Below are 16,977 nucleotides of genomic sequence, written 5' to 3'. Positions count from 1 at the left end.
TTTTCTTGCTTATCTGAGCAAGCCCCTTTACCTGTTATGACATGGTTCCTTTACCTGTAAATGGAGACAATAAAGACTACATATTGAGTATATGTTGAGTATAGAACTGTTGAGTATGAAAAGGAAATACATGTGGGATGATGCTATACAATCACAGGACATGGTTACTTTGGTTTCAGAGTTTTTATTAATCTGATAGTATTATGAACCTAGAGTGGGACATAGCTGACTGATGTTAACAAGTACCAGTTTTGTTTGTTTCATTTTGTTTTTCTTTTAGTTTCGTTTTGGTTAAACAAACAGTTGTTGAGCACTTACAAGTACTCTGAGTGCTGTTCTAGGTTTTAGTAATACGAACATACATAGAGTTAGAAGCTGCCTATTAACAACTTCATATGTGTAAAAGTGCTTATGATTTCTGTTTTCCTTTTGCCTCCTCAACTGCAACTTTCTAAGTTGTCAACAGATGAGATCTTCTACCACTCTTAACACGTCCAATTAAGAAACTACCTCAGTACTGAGGCAAATGACCCAGTTGTTCCTTGGTCTCTACATTAACTGTCTCATGTCTACTAGGACGTTATACTTGTTAAAATTATTTATTTATATAGTAGAAATTATGAGTGATAGTATTCCAATTCAGACTGTTAGGTTTTTGTCTAGCTTAAAGAACAGAAAACGTGTACTTCCACCCTCATCTATGATGTTTAATGCCTTTAAGTTCTCTCCATTACTGCCTGAAAAAAAAAAAAAGACAGACAAGAGAGAAAGAATATAATGAACGATTAATAGTAAAATACAAATAGAAATGTCTGAAGACAATGTCTTTTGCCTCTAGTTGGTGTTTGTTTTTTGATACAGTCAAAGGAAAGAAACTCTAACAGCAAAATTTTAACTATCATCCAGATAGAGCATACTCCCTCACTCCCACTGGTTCCCCCTATATTCTTCCTACACATAATCTGCCTTATGAGTCTCTACATTGAGCATAGATAAAACAAAGGGTCAATATTATTGAATCCCATCCATTCGCCAAGCACTGTGCTAAGTGCTTTCACATACATTTTCTCATCTAATGGATCTTTTACTTTCTTACTGCAGGGGAGAAGGTGAGATTGTGCCTTTGCTTTGCTACTTCCTCTTCCTAGTGTCCTTACTCTTCTGTGTAAGCCTTACACTGCAAGCAAGGGAACGCAGTTTGAAGCAAAATCCATTCTTTTTTTTCATTTCATCCAGGTCCACAGCAAAAAGTTGACTGGTTTCTCATTTCTGGGAGATGAGAGATGTGTTGATTTAGGAAAAAATGAATGGAACAGGGCTGAGGTCTAAATGCTCTTTTACATACATGGGTGGGCACCTACCTCTGATGAGAAGTCTCTCTTTTTCTGGCTTCTTTCCGAGATAATCCATTGAACTCTCCGAGCAAAAGCATCGTTTACATCCAACTCCTCCTTTGATTTATTTCTTTATATATGAACACAGGTTCCTTACCACTTCCTTCACCCACCCATGACCCACCAAAAACAAAAAGAGAAAAAAAGAAAATCTCTCCTGCAGAAACATGACAGATCTTATCTATTCCTGAGATTAACTGCCATTTTCTCCTCTTACCACGATTCCAAATTTTGGACTCCACTAATGAAAACATAGCCTGTGACATTGCATAACCAGTGAGAAAGGAATCTTCCCTCGGTAATGAGAGAAGGGCTGAGTCACTATCTCAGCTCTTAGGAATGGCTCTCCAGCTGCTGACTGAGGCCACAAGGGTTCAGCCACAAGGCCGGCAGGGACCTCCCCAGTGACTAACAAAAAAGAGGCAACCAGAACTAGCCAGAGTGAACTGGGGCAACTGACCCATTTGTAGATGTACCCCCAAGGACAGTGGCCAGCAGTCCAAGTCGCAGTGTCCTGGCAGTGTAGCAAATGCCTGATCCGATCTGATGGATGAATGATGCCCAACAACAGAAGACTCTGGAAAAGGATACTTGTAATTAGCATGGGGTGGCATTTTTATTCCAGAGACTTAGTCTTTATTCTTTCACATATACAACAGACATTTGAGTGAATATATTAGGCCCTGAACTAGAGGTTGGCATATTCCTTGCCCTCAGGAAGTTGACAGTTCAGCAGAAAGGGAGTAAATATAGGAGCTCTAAGAGAACATAGAAGAGGCACTTAAGATTTGACAGTTGGAAAAGCTTCCCCAAGAATGTGAACGGTTTATGGGGGGTGGGGTGGGGCATGGAGAATGGACACTCCAGGTGAAGGAGGAAACAGTGCAAAGTCACAGAGGCAAGAGAGAACAGGTGGTTCATTGGAGAAGGTAAGTGGTTTGGTGTGGCCAAGATCCGAATATGCCCCTGGGAAGGGGCAAGAGATGATCCTGGAGAGGTGAGCAGGGGTCAGATTAAAGGTGTAATCTTGTATGTATGTAAGAGGGTCTGAGTTCTATCCTGAGGGCAATGGGAACCACTGACTTTCTGTGGGAGAAGGACGTGTCAGATCTGTTTTTTTAGGAAGTTTTCTCACTGGTTGTAATATGGAGATTGGATGTAAGGAAAGCAAGCATAGAAGTAGGAGGACCAGGTTGGAGGATCTTGCAGTAATTGAAGAAGAAAATAATGTGGGCCTGAACTATAGCAGAGGCAATAGGGATGCAAGAAAGATGAGGTTGAGTGATACAAAAGTAGTTACCAACTGACCTTGGTGATTAGCCACAGGTGGGGCCTGTAGAGCTCAGAATGACTTTCACCTTTAGTGGGTGGGGAGAGATGATGGGAGCAGAAGGCTTGCTAGAAGGAGATGATGAGTTCAGGTTGAAGCAGAAACCCAGGATGGAAACCCTGCCATTGACCTGAATATCAGTGTTGGAAGGTCAGGGCAACTCAGTAGCATTCAGGACTCCCCACGTATACTCCAAAGGAGACTTAAGGACAATTCCAGACCCCACCAGCTAGAGAGGATGGGCCTCCTAGTACAAGTTCCTCCTTAGAAGCCTGGCTTATTAAGACTGAATCTGTGCAGGACTGGGGCTGCAGATGAGAGGTCTTCAGAACCTGCAGCCAAACAGGGCCTGACAAGCTGTTTCCATGGAGACACGGTGTGTGCAGGAGGGAGTGAGTAGGAGGGCTGATCCATTCCAGAGCCTTGGGTCACAAGGCTGCAGTGGCCTGACAGATAAACAGGAAAAAGACATAGTCAATCAGAAAAGGATGTTCAAAACTATTGGCAGTTAGTTGGGGTTATATCATCATAATTCTAGATTAATTCTAACAATTTAGAAGGATTAAGCCACTTAATGATCCTGCTAGTTATTTCAGGTACCACTTAATGAGGGTACACAGAAGTGGATGCCAACTCAGACTAACTCCAAATGTCAATACACCCTTCTTAAGCCTTTCTGCACCCCTGGACTCTAAGTAGCTACAGATTATTTCCAAGTTTCTGGGGAAACAGGCAGAGATATGGGAAGTTAATTTTTTTTCCGTTTGCCATGCTGTTGGCAGTAATACTCAGGAAATCTTTGGAGCTCTTCAGGAACCTCAGGTGCTGGCAAAGCCTCAGATTAGATGTTATTATTAAACAATTTGAGGAACATTCTGGACAGAGAGCCAGCAGCAGTGGGGCCCCAAGGGGTGTGTATGTGTGTGTGTGTGTGTGTGTGTGTGTGTGTGGTAGAATATACATAACATGAAATTGACTATTGTGCCTTTTTTTTGTGTGTGGTACGCAAAGTCTTTTTGACTATAGCTATCCTAGTGGGTATTAAGAGGTATCTCATTTTAGTTTTAGTTTAGTTTAGTTTTGTTTTGTTTTTGCGGTACGTGGGCCTCTCACTGTTGTGGCCTCTCCCGTTGCGGAGCACAGGCTCCAGATGCGCAGGCTCAGTGGCCATGGCTCACGGGCCTAGCCGCTCCGTGGCATGTGGGATCTTCCCGGAACGGGACACGAACCCGTGTCCCCTGCATCGGCAGGCGGACTCTCAACCACTGTGCCACCAGGGAAGCCCTCATTTTAGTTTTGATTTGTATTTCCCCGACAGCTAATGATGTTAAGCACCTGTTCATGTGCTTATTGACTGGCCTTTTGTATATCTTCCTTGAAGGAATGTTTATTCAAATTCTTTGTCCATTTTATTTTTTAGGGTATCAAATGTGATTGGCTTTAATTGTTTTTATAAGCAATTTAGGGTCTTCAGGGTATATCCATTTTGGGAGGAAACCAGGTTGCTTTTGTAGGGCATGCCTGGTGTTGTCCTAAGATTGGTTCACATGGCTTTATTTACTTATTTGTTTTTTAAAATTTTTACTGGAGTATAGTTGATTTTCAATGTTGTGTTAGTTTCAGGGGTGTGTGTGTGTGTGTGTGTGTGTGTGTGTATATATATCTCCATTCTTTTTCAGATTCGTTTCCCATATAGGTTATTACAGAATATTGTGCTATACGGTAGGTCCTTGTTAGTTATCTATTTTATATATAGTAGTGTGTATATGTTAATCCCAATCTCCTAATTTATCACTTCCCCCATGTTCCCCTTTTGGTAACCGTAAGTTTGATTTCAAGATGTGTGAGTCTGTTTTGTAAAAAGTTCATTTATATCATTTTTTATTAGATTCCACATAGAAGTGATATCATATGATATTTGTCTTTCTGTCTGACTTACTTCACTTAGTATAGTAATCTCTAGGTCCATCCATGTTGCTGCAAATGGCATTATTTCGTTCTTTTTTATGGCTGAGTAATTCCATTGTATATATGTGCCACATCTTCTTTATCCATTCATCTGTCGATGGACATTTAGGCTGCTTCCATGTCTTGGCTGTTGTAAACAGTGCTGCAGTGAACACTGGGGTGCACGTATCTTTTTGAATTATAGTTTTCTCTGGATATATGCCCAGGAGTGGGATTGCTGGATCATATGGTAGTCCTGTATTTAGTTTTTTAAGGAACTTCCATACTGTTCTCCATAATGGTTATACCAATTTACATTCCCATCAACAGGGTAGGAGTGTTCCCTGTCCATTTTAAAATTGGGTTATTTGTCTTATTATTGAGTTGTAAGTGTTCTTTCTATATTTCTAGACATAATCTATTTTTTCTTTCGTTACCTATGCCTTTGGTATTATATCCAAGAGATCACTGCCAAATCCAATGTTGTAAAGCTCTGTCCTGTTTTCTTCTAAGTGTATAGTCACTTTTATATGTTGCTGGATTCAGTTTGCTAGTATAATGTTGACAATTTTTATTCATAAGAGATATTTTTCTGTACTTTTCCTGTGATGTCTGGCTTTGGAATCAGGGTAACACCAGCCTCAAAGAATGAGTTGGAAGTGTTATTTCCTCTTCTATTTTTTGGAAGAGTTTGTGAAAATTTTGTATTATTTCTTTAAATTTTGGTAAAATTCAACAGTGACCTCATCTGGGCCTAACCTATTCTTTGTGGGAAGTCTTAAATTCCTAACTCAATCAATTTATTTGTTACAGGTTTATTATGATTTTCTGTTCTTCTTGCATAGTTTGTGTAGTTTTTTTTTTTTAATTAATTGATTTATTTTTGGCTGCACTGGGTCTTCGCTGCTGGCACAGGCTTTTCTCTAGTTGAGTGGAGCGGGGGCTACTCTTCGTTGCAGTGCACAGCTTCTCATTGTGGCGGCTTCTCTTGTTGCGGAGCACAGGCTCAAGGCACGCGGGCTTCAGTAGTTGTGGCTCATGGGCTCCAGAGCACAGGCTCAGTAGTTGTGGCGCATGGGCTTAGCTGCTCCGCGGCATGTGGAATCTTCTGGACCAGGGCTCAAACCCGTGTCCCCTACATTGGCAGGTAGATTCTTAACCACTGTACCACCAGAGAAGTCTGTAGTTTCTGTCTTTCAAAGAATTGGTCCATTTTATCCAAGTTATCTAATTTATTGGCATACAATTATTGATAGTATTCGCTTTTTTATCCTTTTTATTTTTGTGGAGTTGGTAGTAGTGTCTTCTTTTATTTCTGATTTTAGTAATTTGAATCTTCTCTCTTTTGTTTCTTGGTCAGTCTAGCTAAAGGTTTGTCATTTTGTAGATCTTTTCAAAGAAGCAGCTTTTGGTTTTGTTCATTTTCTCTATTGTTTTTCCTATCCTTTGTTCCATTAATTTCCACTCTAATCTATTTCCTTCCATCTGCTTGATTTGGGTTTAGTTTGCTCTTCTTTTTCTAGTTTCTGAAAATGGAAGAATAGGTTATTGATTTGAGATCTTTTTCTTTTTTCTTCAATACAGGCATCTACAGCTATAAATTTCTTTCTAGATACTACTTTGGTACATTCCATAAATTTTGGTATGTTTTGCTTCCATTTTCATTCATCTCAAAGTATGTTCTAATTTCCTTTGTAACTTCTTTTTTGACCTATCAGTTATTTAGGAGTGAAGTGTTTAATATCCACATATTTGTGAATTTACCAAATTTCCTTGTCTTAACTGATTCTAATTTATTTCCATTGTGGTCAGAAGTCATGTTTTGTATAACTTCAAATCTTTTAAATTTATTAGGGCTTGTCTTATAATCTAGAATATAACCTGTTCTGGAGAATAGTCCATATTCATCTCAGAAGAATGTGTATTTGGCTGTTGGTGGTTGGAGCATTTTATAGATGTCTGTTAGGTCTAACTGGTTTATAGTTTTGTTACAAACTGAATAATACACTGTCATAATTATTCATTAATATAATCTTATGTCATTTTTTAAGGTTGAGAAAAGAAAGGAAAGCAAGTTACATTTAGAGTTTTTTATATCACCTTCTTATTTACCAATTTTGGCTCTCTTCGTTTGTTCCTGCAGATTTGAGTTACCGTCTTGTAACTCATTTCTTATTTCACTACAGCTTTGTTCCCACCCACCTCCATTGTGCTGTCATTTTCAAACATGTTCTTTTATAGAACTGCTTTCTAGATCATTTAAGAGAAAAAAGGGAGAAAAATATATATTGATATACTGTCTTTTATAATTGTATAATTATATTTACTAGTGCTCTTTGTTTTTTTGTGTGGATTTGAGTCAGCTTGAAGAACTTCCTTGTTTCTTGTAACTCTAGCTAAGAGTGAATTCTCTCAGAGTTTGTTTATCTAGGATTGTCTGTTTCACTTTTATTTTTGAGAAATAGTTTACTGGATAAAAGATTCCTATTTGACAGGGATTTTCCCCTCAGCATTTTGAATATGGCATCTCACTGCTTTCTAGCCTCCATTGTTTCTGGTGAGAAGTCAGTTATTAATCTTATTTGGGTTCCCTTGTTTGTGATGTGTTGGGGTTTTTTCTTGATGTTTTCTAGATATTCACTTTGAACATTTTTACTATGATGTGTCTGATGTGGATCTCTTTGTGTTTATTCTACTTGGGATTAGTTGAGCTTCTTGGATGTGTAGATTAATGTTTTTCATCAAATTTCAGAAGTTTTCAGCCATTATTTCTTTAAATATTTTTCTGCTCCTCTCTTTCTCTTTCTCCTTCTGGTATTCCCATTGTGCATGTGTTGATGTGCTTAATGATTCTCACATTCCTCTGAAGTTCTGTTCATATTTCTTCATCCTCTTTTCTCTCTGTTTTTGAGGTCAAATAATATCTATCTATCTATCATCTATCTTTCTATCTTCAAGTTTGCTGATTCTTTCTTCTACCAGTTCAAATATACTGCTGAGCCCCTCTAGTGAATTTTTTTTTCTATTATCACAGTTTTCAAGTTCAGGATATCCATTAGGTTCTTTTAAAAACAATAATTTCCATCTCTTTATTGATTATCTTATGAGAGATTGTTACCCTACCTTCTTTTGATTCTTTAAGCGTGGTTTTCTTCAGTTCTTTCAATATATTTATGATAGCTGCTTTGAAGTCTTTGTCTGCTAAGTTGGATATCTGGGCCCTCTCACAGGGAGTTTCTGTTGATGGCTTTTTTCCTCCTGTGTATGGGTCACATCATACTTTCCTGTTTCTTTGAATGTCTCATAATTTTTTTGTTGAAAACTGGACATTTTAGATAATATATTGTAGCAGGTCTGGATACTGATCCCCTCATTCTTCTGAACTGTTCAGAATTTGGGTTCTGAACAAGTATGATATGAAGACTAAATTGGAGGTGAATTTGAGGTAAAGGTACTGATCGATCACCCCTGACCAGATGAAAACTTCATAGAGAATCTCTGAGAACCATCTCCCTTATGCACTCCAAGCACAGAATACCAACAGATACTGATAAAAATAAACCACTAAACCAGGTATCAGGAAACAAGGGTACTAAATCTTAGCTCTCTTCTTGGATTTCTAGGTGACGCAGCATAAGCCAGTCAGCCTCTTCTGGGCTCTAGTTCCCTGGAATAGCATATTGTGTTCAAGTATTTGTCTCATCGCTGGTCCGCAAATAGGGCATGTAGTTTAGATTGTATTTATGGTGGAGTGATTTTCACTAAATCTTCCCTATTCTTTTTCCATCCTGCTATTTCCTGTGACTGACATCATGCATCTGGGAAGTATCTGCCTGGGCTTTGAGAGTTATTGCTACTTTGGATTTGTGAACTGCAGATTGAGTCTTGTCTAATAAGCATCATGTTCTAAACACCTTGAACTTGTTGGATGAAGAAAGGAAATCACAAAGTTTATCCCTACCCTCACTAAATGTTTTAATTTGTGAAAGAAAAGGCAGTAGGAAACTTGGAATTTCCGGCTCTGATCTTTTGGTCCTAGTCTACTGTTCCAAGCCAGAATCATGTCTCATCCTCCCCAGGCACTATTATTTTTGGTCACTTAAAATGAAGTTGTTCCTAGACAATTCATCTTCCAGCTATCTTTGGAACAAAGTTTGCCTCCAATAAGATCTTTGCAAGGGCCTGTGGCCCTGACTTACTTTTTACTGACTTCTTAATAAGCCTGCCACAAGCCATTTGAATACCTTGGAGATCAAGATTAGTAAGTCCCATCAGTCATTAAGGTGGTTAAAATTGGTCTCCCTCCAGATATTAGGTTTAACAAGCTCACCCACAGGGCGAGGACTCTTTGGCCAAAAAACCCCAGATCTAAATTGAAAGCGACTGACCAAACCAAGATAGAGCTAGTTTTCTTACTTGCAGCAGCCAAACTATTGTCCTGACTGGTAGGCAGAGTTTTCACAGCACAATAAAGTTGTTAAAAAACATTTGGGGCCCAATAGGGAATCATTGCTTAATGGTTATAGAGTTTTTGTTTTGGATGATGGTAAAGTTTTGGAAAGAGATAGTGGTAACGGTTACACAAAATTATGTATATACTTAATGCCACCGAATTGTACATTTAAAAATGTCAAAATAGGGGCTTTGTTTAGTATTAAGGGTTGGTGAAGATGTGGAGAAATTGGAATCTTCATACATTCCTCGTAGGAATGTAAAATGATACACCACTTTGGAAATCTGTCTGGCAGCTCCTCAAAAGACTATAACATAGAGTTACTATATAACACAGCAACCCCTCTCCTACATATACAACCAAAAGAAATGAAAATATATGTCCACACAAAAACTGCACATGAATGGTCATAGCAGCAGTAGTCATAATAGTCTAAAATTAGAAACAGTCTGGAGAAGTTGATTTGCAAACTACGTTCCTGCTTCTCCATTCTTTGGCCATTGAATAAAGATTGTGCTGTTCCAGTCTCAAAAAAAAAAAAAAAAGAGAGAGAGAGAGAGAGAGAAAGAGAGAAAACAACCCAAATGTCTATCAGCTAATGACTGGTTAAATAAAATATGGTATATCCATACAATAGATGTTATTTGGCGATGAAAAGGAATGAAGTACTGCAACATGGATATAAACCTTGAAAACATTATGCTATGTGAAAAAGGCCTGATTCCATTTATATGAAATGTCCAGAAAAGCAAATCTATAGAGATAGAAAATAGAGTAGCAATTGCCTAATTGCTGAGGTGTGATAGGGGAGGTTAGGAGGAAATGGGGAGTGACTGCTAAGGGGTACAAGATTTCTTTTTGGGAGTGACAAAATATTCTAAAATTGATTGTGGTTATGTTTGCACAACTCTAAAAATACTAAAAAATTTTGAGCTGTATACTTTAAATGGGTGAATTGTATAGTATGTGATGTATATCTCAATAAAGCTGTTAGATATATATAGAAAGATGGATGATAGATAGATGGATAAATGGATGGATCAATAGATAGATAGATAAAGGCATTATTAGGACAAGGGATAAAAGAATGCCTAAACCCAGGCTTAGCCCAGGTACCACTGTTAGCCCTGACAGTTGAGTCAATAATAATGTAACATTTTGTTAATCGGGTTGCACCTAAAATGCTAATGCAGAGCTCTCTGTTAAACTGGCCTAGAGATCATAGCCAAGATAGAAGATTTAGGGGGCATTTTTCCTTGCCCTAAGCCCAAACCTGCATCTTGCAATTTTATCACCCTCCACTGGGTGTGTAATAAGAGAGCAGTCGAGAGCATTTGAGAGAATGTAGGATAACCAAATAGCTGAACTTCATGGTGTGAGGGAGAATTGCCCTCCTAACACTGAGGGCACCACGAAGGAGGAAAGAGAGGGAAGGAAAGGGATGGGGGAGAAGAAGGGGGATGCGAAAGGCCCAGTGACCCTACTCACCGTAAATGTGGATCTCTGCCTGCAATTAGAGTACTGTCTCCTCTTGCAGAATAGGAAGGAGAGGATAGAGAGAAGGTTGATGTTCCTGTCCTTGAAGCTTGTAGTCAGAGGAAGATTCCTGACAGAGATACCTATAGAGATGTAGGTAGTGGAGAAGACAGGGTCAAACCAAACCTGAGCAGAATGCCTTGGCGAGTAAGAATGTTTCACAGTTCCATGAAAATTAAAGACCCATTAGAAGAAGCTGAGTAAGATTTTAACCCATAAGGAAATTGCAGAGTTATTAAAGCAATTTGTGTTTTATGGCAAGGTTACAATTGTTGGTATAAACGAAGTGCTTTGCAGATGTTATCAGGTATTTTAGGCAGGGGAAGCCATGCATTTACTGTATTAGTGCCTTGGGTGGTTCTTTTTTCAAAGTCTTCTTCCCTTCTCTTCTGAATGCATTTCTAGTCAGGGTACACTAAAGTTCTGTTCACGAAGAAAAATGAGGATGGAGATGAACTTCAAAACTGTATAGAAGAGATACAACCTAGTGACTTGCTTTATGGTGCATAGTTTTGTAGAAGGAAAATGACCTGCAGTGTCTTTGGTGAAAACAATCCTTTTCCTCTCTGTTTAGCTCCCATAACTGCAACAGTTTGACCTTTCAGTGCAATTAAGCAGCCCAAACCCCAAGGAAGGACACAGGGGTAACAGGAAAGCCAGTTACAGCTGAGAGCAATGATTCTCTGTGCAGACTTCCTGCCCTCCCGTTTTGGGTTGAAACTTTTTCTTCATCCTTTTGAACTTTCTCTTCAGCTGCTTTTCATATGTAACACCTCTATTAGGGTTATGTGACTCTGACCACCAACACTCTTCCTGTGCCACCCACCTTCTTACCCTGGAAAGTCTGGCCTTCCAGAGAGCATCACCTTAGAGTAACTTACATTTCCAATTCAGATCTCCAGTCATCGTTTGTGGTGTCTTATAGAAAGGTGATTTGTTCATGATTCCCTTCTCCTTTGCAAAATTCTAATACATAGAAAGAATCAGAATAATCAGTATAATGAACATCCAATATCTACCATCTAGATCAAACAATTGCTAAAATTTTTCCATATATTCTCCATTTTTCCTTTTTCTTCTTTTTTTTTTGCTGAAGTAATTTAAAGCAAGTTATAGAAACATATATGTTTCCCCCCTAAATATTTCAACATTTATCTCTAAATAATAAACACATCTTTATCAGGTAAATACAATTCCATTCTCACACTTCACATGATTCCTATAATTTCTCAATAGCATGTAATATCCACCCACATTCAAATATTCCCTACTTGTTCCCATAATCTCTTTTTAAAAAACGTGGTAAAATATGCATATTGTAAAATTTTCCATTTTAAGTGTCCAGTTCAGTGGCATTGTCTATTCACAATATTGTGTAATCACCACCACTCTTTCCAGAACCTTTTCGTTATGCCAAACAAACTCTATACCCTTTAAGAATAACTCTCCATTTCCCCCTCCTCCCAAATGACTTTTAAAGATGGTTAATTCAAACATATTTTATTTGGTTGTTATGTTTCTTAAGGCTCCTAATCTAGACCTGTCTCCTCACACCATACCCACATGCATTTTATTTTCATGACATTGACTTCTTTTTTTGGGGGGGGGCGGTTAGAATGCAAGCTTTATTTTTGAATCCCCATTGAAATAAATATGTTAATCTTTGAAAAATATTTGGTTATATGCCACTAAAATTATCCCTAGAGCCCCCGGTGATAGTCGTGCCCCATTCTGGAAAATACTACCATAGGGAATTACTGGAGGTACCCTGGGGAGGTAGGATGAGGCCACTGTTTGTTAAGCAAGGGTCATCTGTGTCCCAGGTAAGCTGCTTGCTGCTGTTCATAATTCTCTGAGCCCCAGACCTACCAGCATATTTGATCTTATCTTTCCTGGCTGGCAACACTTTGGTGGCTCCCTATTCTCTTCTAGATAGAAGAGTAAATGCCTTAACATAACCTACAAGGTCCTTGGGGATCCTGGGATAGGCCTACCATGGCCCCATCAGGCTGGTGAAGAGAGGGAGACAGGAGACAGGGAGGATCCCCTGGAGGAAGTGACATTTGAGCTGAAGTCTAACCGATTTATGGAGAGAACTAGGTGACGGCGGTGAAGAGCTTTTTTAGATAGAAGGAACAGCATGTGCAAATTTCCTGAGGCAGGAAGGAACAATGTGCATGTGAGCACCTGAAAGAGGCACTAGAGGAAGAGTCAGGGAGAGGAGTGTTTCAGGGACCAGACCCTGCCTGCAGTCCCTGGAGGCATCACGAGCAGTGTGATCTTAATGCTGTGCCTTACAAGGAGCCATTTAGAGCTTCAAGAACAGTGACTTCAGTTACTTGAATAACAAATACTTTTTGAACACCTACTTCAGGTGGAGCACGGGGGATTTTAATAGAACAAGACTCTCATGGTCCCTGCCATCAGGAAACTTATATTCTTTTAAAAACAAAAGTTATACATATGCATGGTTTAAAGAAATAACAAGTATTATAAGGTTTTCTATGAAAACAGAAGGCAGTCCACTACCTTTTCCCCCATTTCCACTTTTGCAGAGGCATCCATTTTCAACTCTTTTAGCTGACTGTATTTTGGATTTATCTCCGTTATCTCTAAGTAATCTTTTTTTTTTATTTTTGAATTTTATTTATTTTTTATACAGCAGGTTCTTATTAGTTATCTATTTTGTACATATTAGTGTATATATGTCAATCCCAATCTCCCAGTTCATCCCACCACCTCCCAACCCCCCCACCCCCCATTGACATTGACTTTTTGACGATTCTGGGCTAATTGTTCTGCAGAATGTCCCACCTGTGGGATTTGTCTGTTTTCTCATGGTGTTGTTAAACTTGTTCTTCTGTCCTCTGTATTTCTTGTAAGCTCAAAGTTAGATCAAGGCTTGATAGGAATCAGGTTAAACATTTTGGTAAGAATTCTTCATAGGGTAATGCTGTATACTTCCTACTGCCTCGTATTAGGCCCTACGTAATGTCTGGTTGTCTGACTACTAATGAAGTTAATACTGCTCACTGGGTGAAGGTGATGACAGCCTATTTAAAAATGGGTTTTTTAAAATGGGAACTTGACTACTTGCACTGTTTTAAAATGATTATCCCTACTTTGAATGTTCAGATAAAGGGGCTCTGAGTTGTTGCCTGGTACCTAGGAGACAGCATTTATCCTGTGTAAAGGATAAGAGGATTAAGACTGAGGCTTTGTCCTCTTTAGGGAGTAGATGCAGGAGTTCATGTTTATCTCTGAGGGAGGTCAATCAGGGCAGAACATTCTGGAATATGAAGTCTAGCAGAGACTGCGCCCAGAAGAAGGTACTCTGAAACTAGTCATTAGCCAGAATTTAACTATGAATAAACAGATCTTTTTGCTAACACTTCTTAAAGACAGTCAGAACATTTTGGGAGTTCAAATACGGAAGACTCTTTTATGGCATTTTAAAATAACTCTCCCTTCACCTTCTATTCTCCCCCGCCCCCCGCCAAAAAAAACCCCACTTTAAACTCTAGAGTAAAAAATTAAGGAAGAGCATTTTCTTTGGATGCAGAATAGACGGATCTTTAGATGTTTCTTGAGTACTGTTTAAATTCTAGAGTGAGGAAAAAGTATGCATCTATTCTCTTTGGTTGATGTTTAACTCTTATCTTTTAGCTACCATAAACTAAATAATCCATTGAAAATATAAGCAACTAGGTTAAAGAATTTCATTATTAAAAATAAGAATTTGGGTTTCTAAGGAAAATGAGTTATTTTTTAAATCTCCAAATAAACACTCTCATTTTACAGCAATTAAGTACCCAAGTCAGTTAAACTTTGCTCAAGGTTGCCCTGTATTTCTGGATACCCAGAGGGTTTTTTCTGTTATTATTGCTTGTTTTTGTTATTTTGTTTTTAAGCTATCACAAAGACAAGGGAGTTGTTGTGAATTTTCTGCATAGCAGGACAGAACTTAACCTTAGGATACTGGACTAACAGTTTTCATTTTACTACTGGAATTAGTAATATCCTTTTTCTCCATTTATACTGTAATTTTCGAAGATTCTGGCTTCCAAGTTACCAGTTGGGTAGGGGATGTGGTAAAGGTCCCTTTGAGGAAATAGTTCTTCCACAATAGCACTGCTGGTGGACCTAGCAACCCTTGCCTGTTACCTCCATTGGGGGTTACTATATTTGGTGATGAATACCTCACCACTAGCTAAAAGAAAAGACAATGTAAACGGTCATCCATTCTTTTCCTTTTCTCTTCTTTTTTTTTCCCTCCTCTTTATACTATCCTCCCTTCTTTTCTCTTCCTTCCTCCTCCTCCTTCTGCCTCTCTCCATGTCCCTCTCCCTCTTCACTCATTCTTCGTTTTTCTTCCCTTCTTTTGCCACTCATTCTAGATTGGCATACTTTAATGACTCCCCCGTTCCCACCAAATTTTGTGTTCCCGAAGGATTCCCTGCTTCACACCAGCCAGTGGTATGTCACTGAATACTCAATAGAATCAAAGCGGTGGGAGAATCCCAGAAGAGGAGGTCTGTGCCTGGATCTGTGTTCTGAACTCCCTCTGTCCAATTTCCATTTGTTTTGAATGCCAGCTCCAGTTTCCATTCTGGTTTTCTGGGATCTCAGAGCTCTATAAGGATACTAATGAAATTACTTGAACCATGTCCAATACTTCAAAAAAGCCTAGAAGACATATATATATATATATATATATATATACTTTTTTTTTAAAATTTATTTATTTTTGGCTACGCTGGGTCTTCATTGCGGTGTGTGGGCTCTTTAGTTGTGGCCCACGGGCTCCAGAGCATGAGGGCTCAGTAATTGTGGCCTGTGGGCTTAGTTGCCCCACAGCATGTGGGATCTTATTTCCCCCACCAGGGATCAAACCCACATCCCCTGCATTGGAAGGTGGATTCTTAACCACTGGACCACCAGGGAAGTCTAAAGACATTGTGTATTTATTCACAATAAAGCCTGAACAGATTGACTAAGTAATGCAAAGCTTCTTTATTCTTGGGGGGAGCAGGGGGTTGGAAGATGGGGGAGATTATGCCACACTAACTCATTGTAAAGACTGTATCTTCACAGTAAGAAGTTCTGGTTGGTTGTGTGTGTTGTCTATAGGGTAGAGAAAGTCTGTTGGAAAGAATGTGGGTATGGAGGTAAGGCCAATCAGAGTTTAGTCTCTAGGGAGTTCCCTGGTGGCCTAGTGGTTAGGATTCCAGGCTTTCACTGTCATGGCCCAGGTTCAGTCCCTGGTCAGGGAACTGAGATCCCACAAGCCGTGCAGTATGGCCAAAAAAATTTTGAGTTTCTAGCAATAAGACTTGAGCTATTTATTTAATATCTCTGAACCTCAGTTTACTCATCTGTAAAATGGGGCTGTTCATTTCTATTTTTCAGACTCCTTGAGGATTTTAGATGATCTATGTAAAGCACTCATTAATACAATTCTTGGTACATAATAAATAGTTAATGTATTTTCTTTATGAATGTGATTTATTTAGTAGTTAAAAATCTTTCAAAGCATATAGCTTTGGGGGAAAAAATGAGATCACTGACAGAAGAGGAGGGGAAGCACTCATATAACATAGTTCTACATGGCCACACAGATCCCTTAAGAACTCCTGCCAAGTCCTGAGGGCTCTGATTAGGGGATATACAAGGAGGTCACACATCCTTTGTGTTAATCAACAGATCCTGTCTTGAGGGGGATACTCAGTTGTTACCTTAGCAACATTTCCTTAAGCCCACCTGTTTGTCTGCTGGATTCCTATGTGATTTTGACATAGCTCAGGTGATGAGCTTCAAGAAGTACCAGGTCTGCTCATGGCTATCTAACTGTAGCCAGGGGTTTTAGGTGGGAAGACAAAGGAATGGAGTGCCTTGGGAAGATGGATAAAAGATGAAGTTTCAGGAAGAGATGAGGATCATCATAGCTTAGTTTGCACCCCTTGAAAATAGGGCAGTAGAATATATTTCTTGAAAAGAAAAGTACTATCCCAAGACCGACTCTTTCATCTCAGCCCTAAGCGACTCTTACAAAAAATGAGACTTTCTCCTGAATCTCTTACGTCTTCATCCCCCTGGGCCCTAACTCTCTCCCAGTTCATCCCTCTCTGTCTGCACTCCCAGGATAGGGAGATCAATTGCCTCTTTCCTATAATGGGATTCGGTTTACAGGTAGAAGCTATCTAGCATTTTCTAGGACTCTTGTCCCAGGCCCCTGCTAAGTTTCACTTGGTACAGCATCTGCACAAAGATGAACTATAGAATCCAGCTTTTAAGCTTGGTGTTTCTGTTGAGCAGAC

The 16,977-nt window shown here is 39.1% G+C and overlaps 1 long non-coding RNA gene across 1 annotated transcript in view; it reads right to left on the bottom strand.

The window, feature by feature from the left end:
• Positions 1-1,330: 1,330 nt before the first annotated feature.
• The window catches only part of LOC111178350 (uncharacterized), a 54,240-nt gene continuing 38,593 nt past the window's right edge, over positions 1,331-16,977 (bottom strand). Inside the window, exons 3-5 of the long non-coding RNA XR_016394282.1 lie at positions 11,542-11,626; positions 10,613-10,743; positions 1,331-3,170 (exon numbers count right to left, since the gene is read on the bottom strand). This is a non-coding gene — a long non-coding RNA (uncharacterized LOC111178350). The remainder of the gene's footprint in view (positions 3,171-10,612; positions 10,744-11,541; positions 11,627-16,977) is intronic.

This window comes from Delphinapterus leucas, chromosome 9, assembly GCF_059928025.1.
Source record: "Delphinapterus leucas isolate spDelLeu-1000000601 "Yukka" chromosome 9, BTC_Dleu_Yukka2, whole genome shotgun sequence".
NCBI lineage: Eukaryota > Metazoa > Chordata > Mammalia > Artiodactyla > Monodontidae > Delphinapterus > Delphinapterus leucas.
This window is presented reverse-complemented; position numbering and strand designations above follow the sequence as displayed.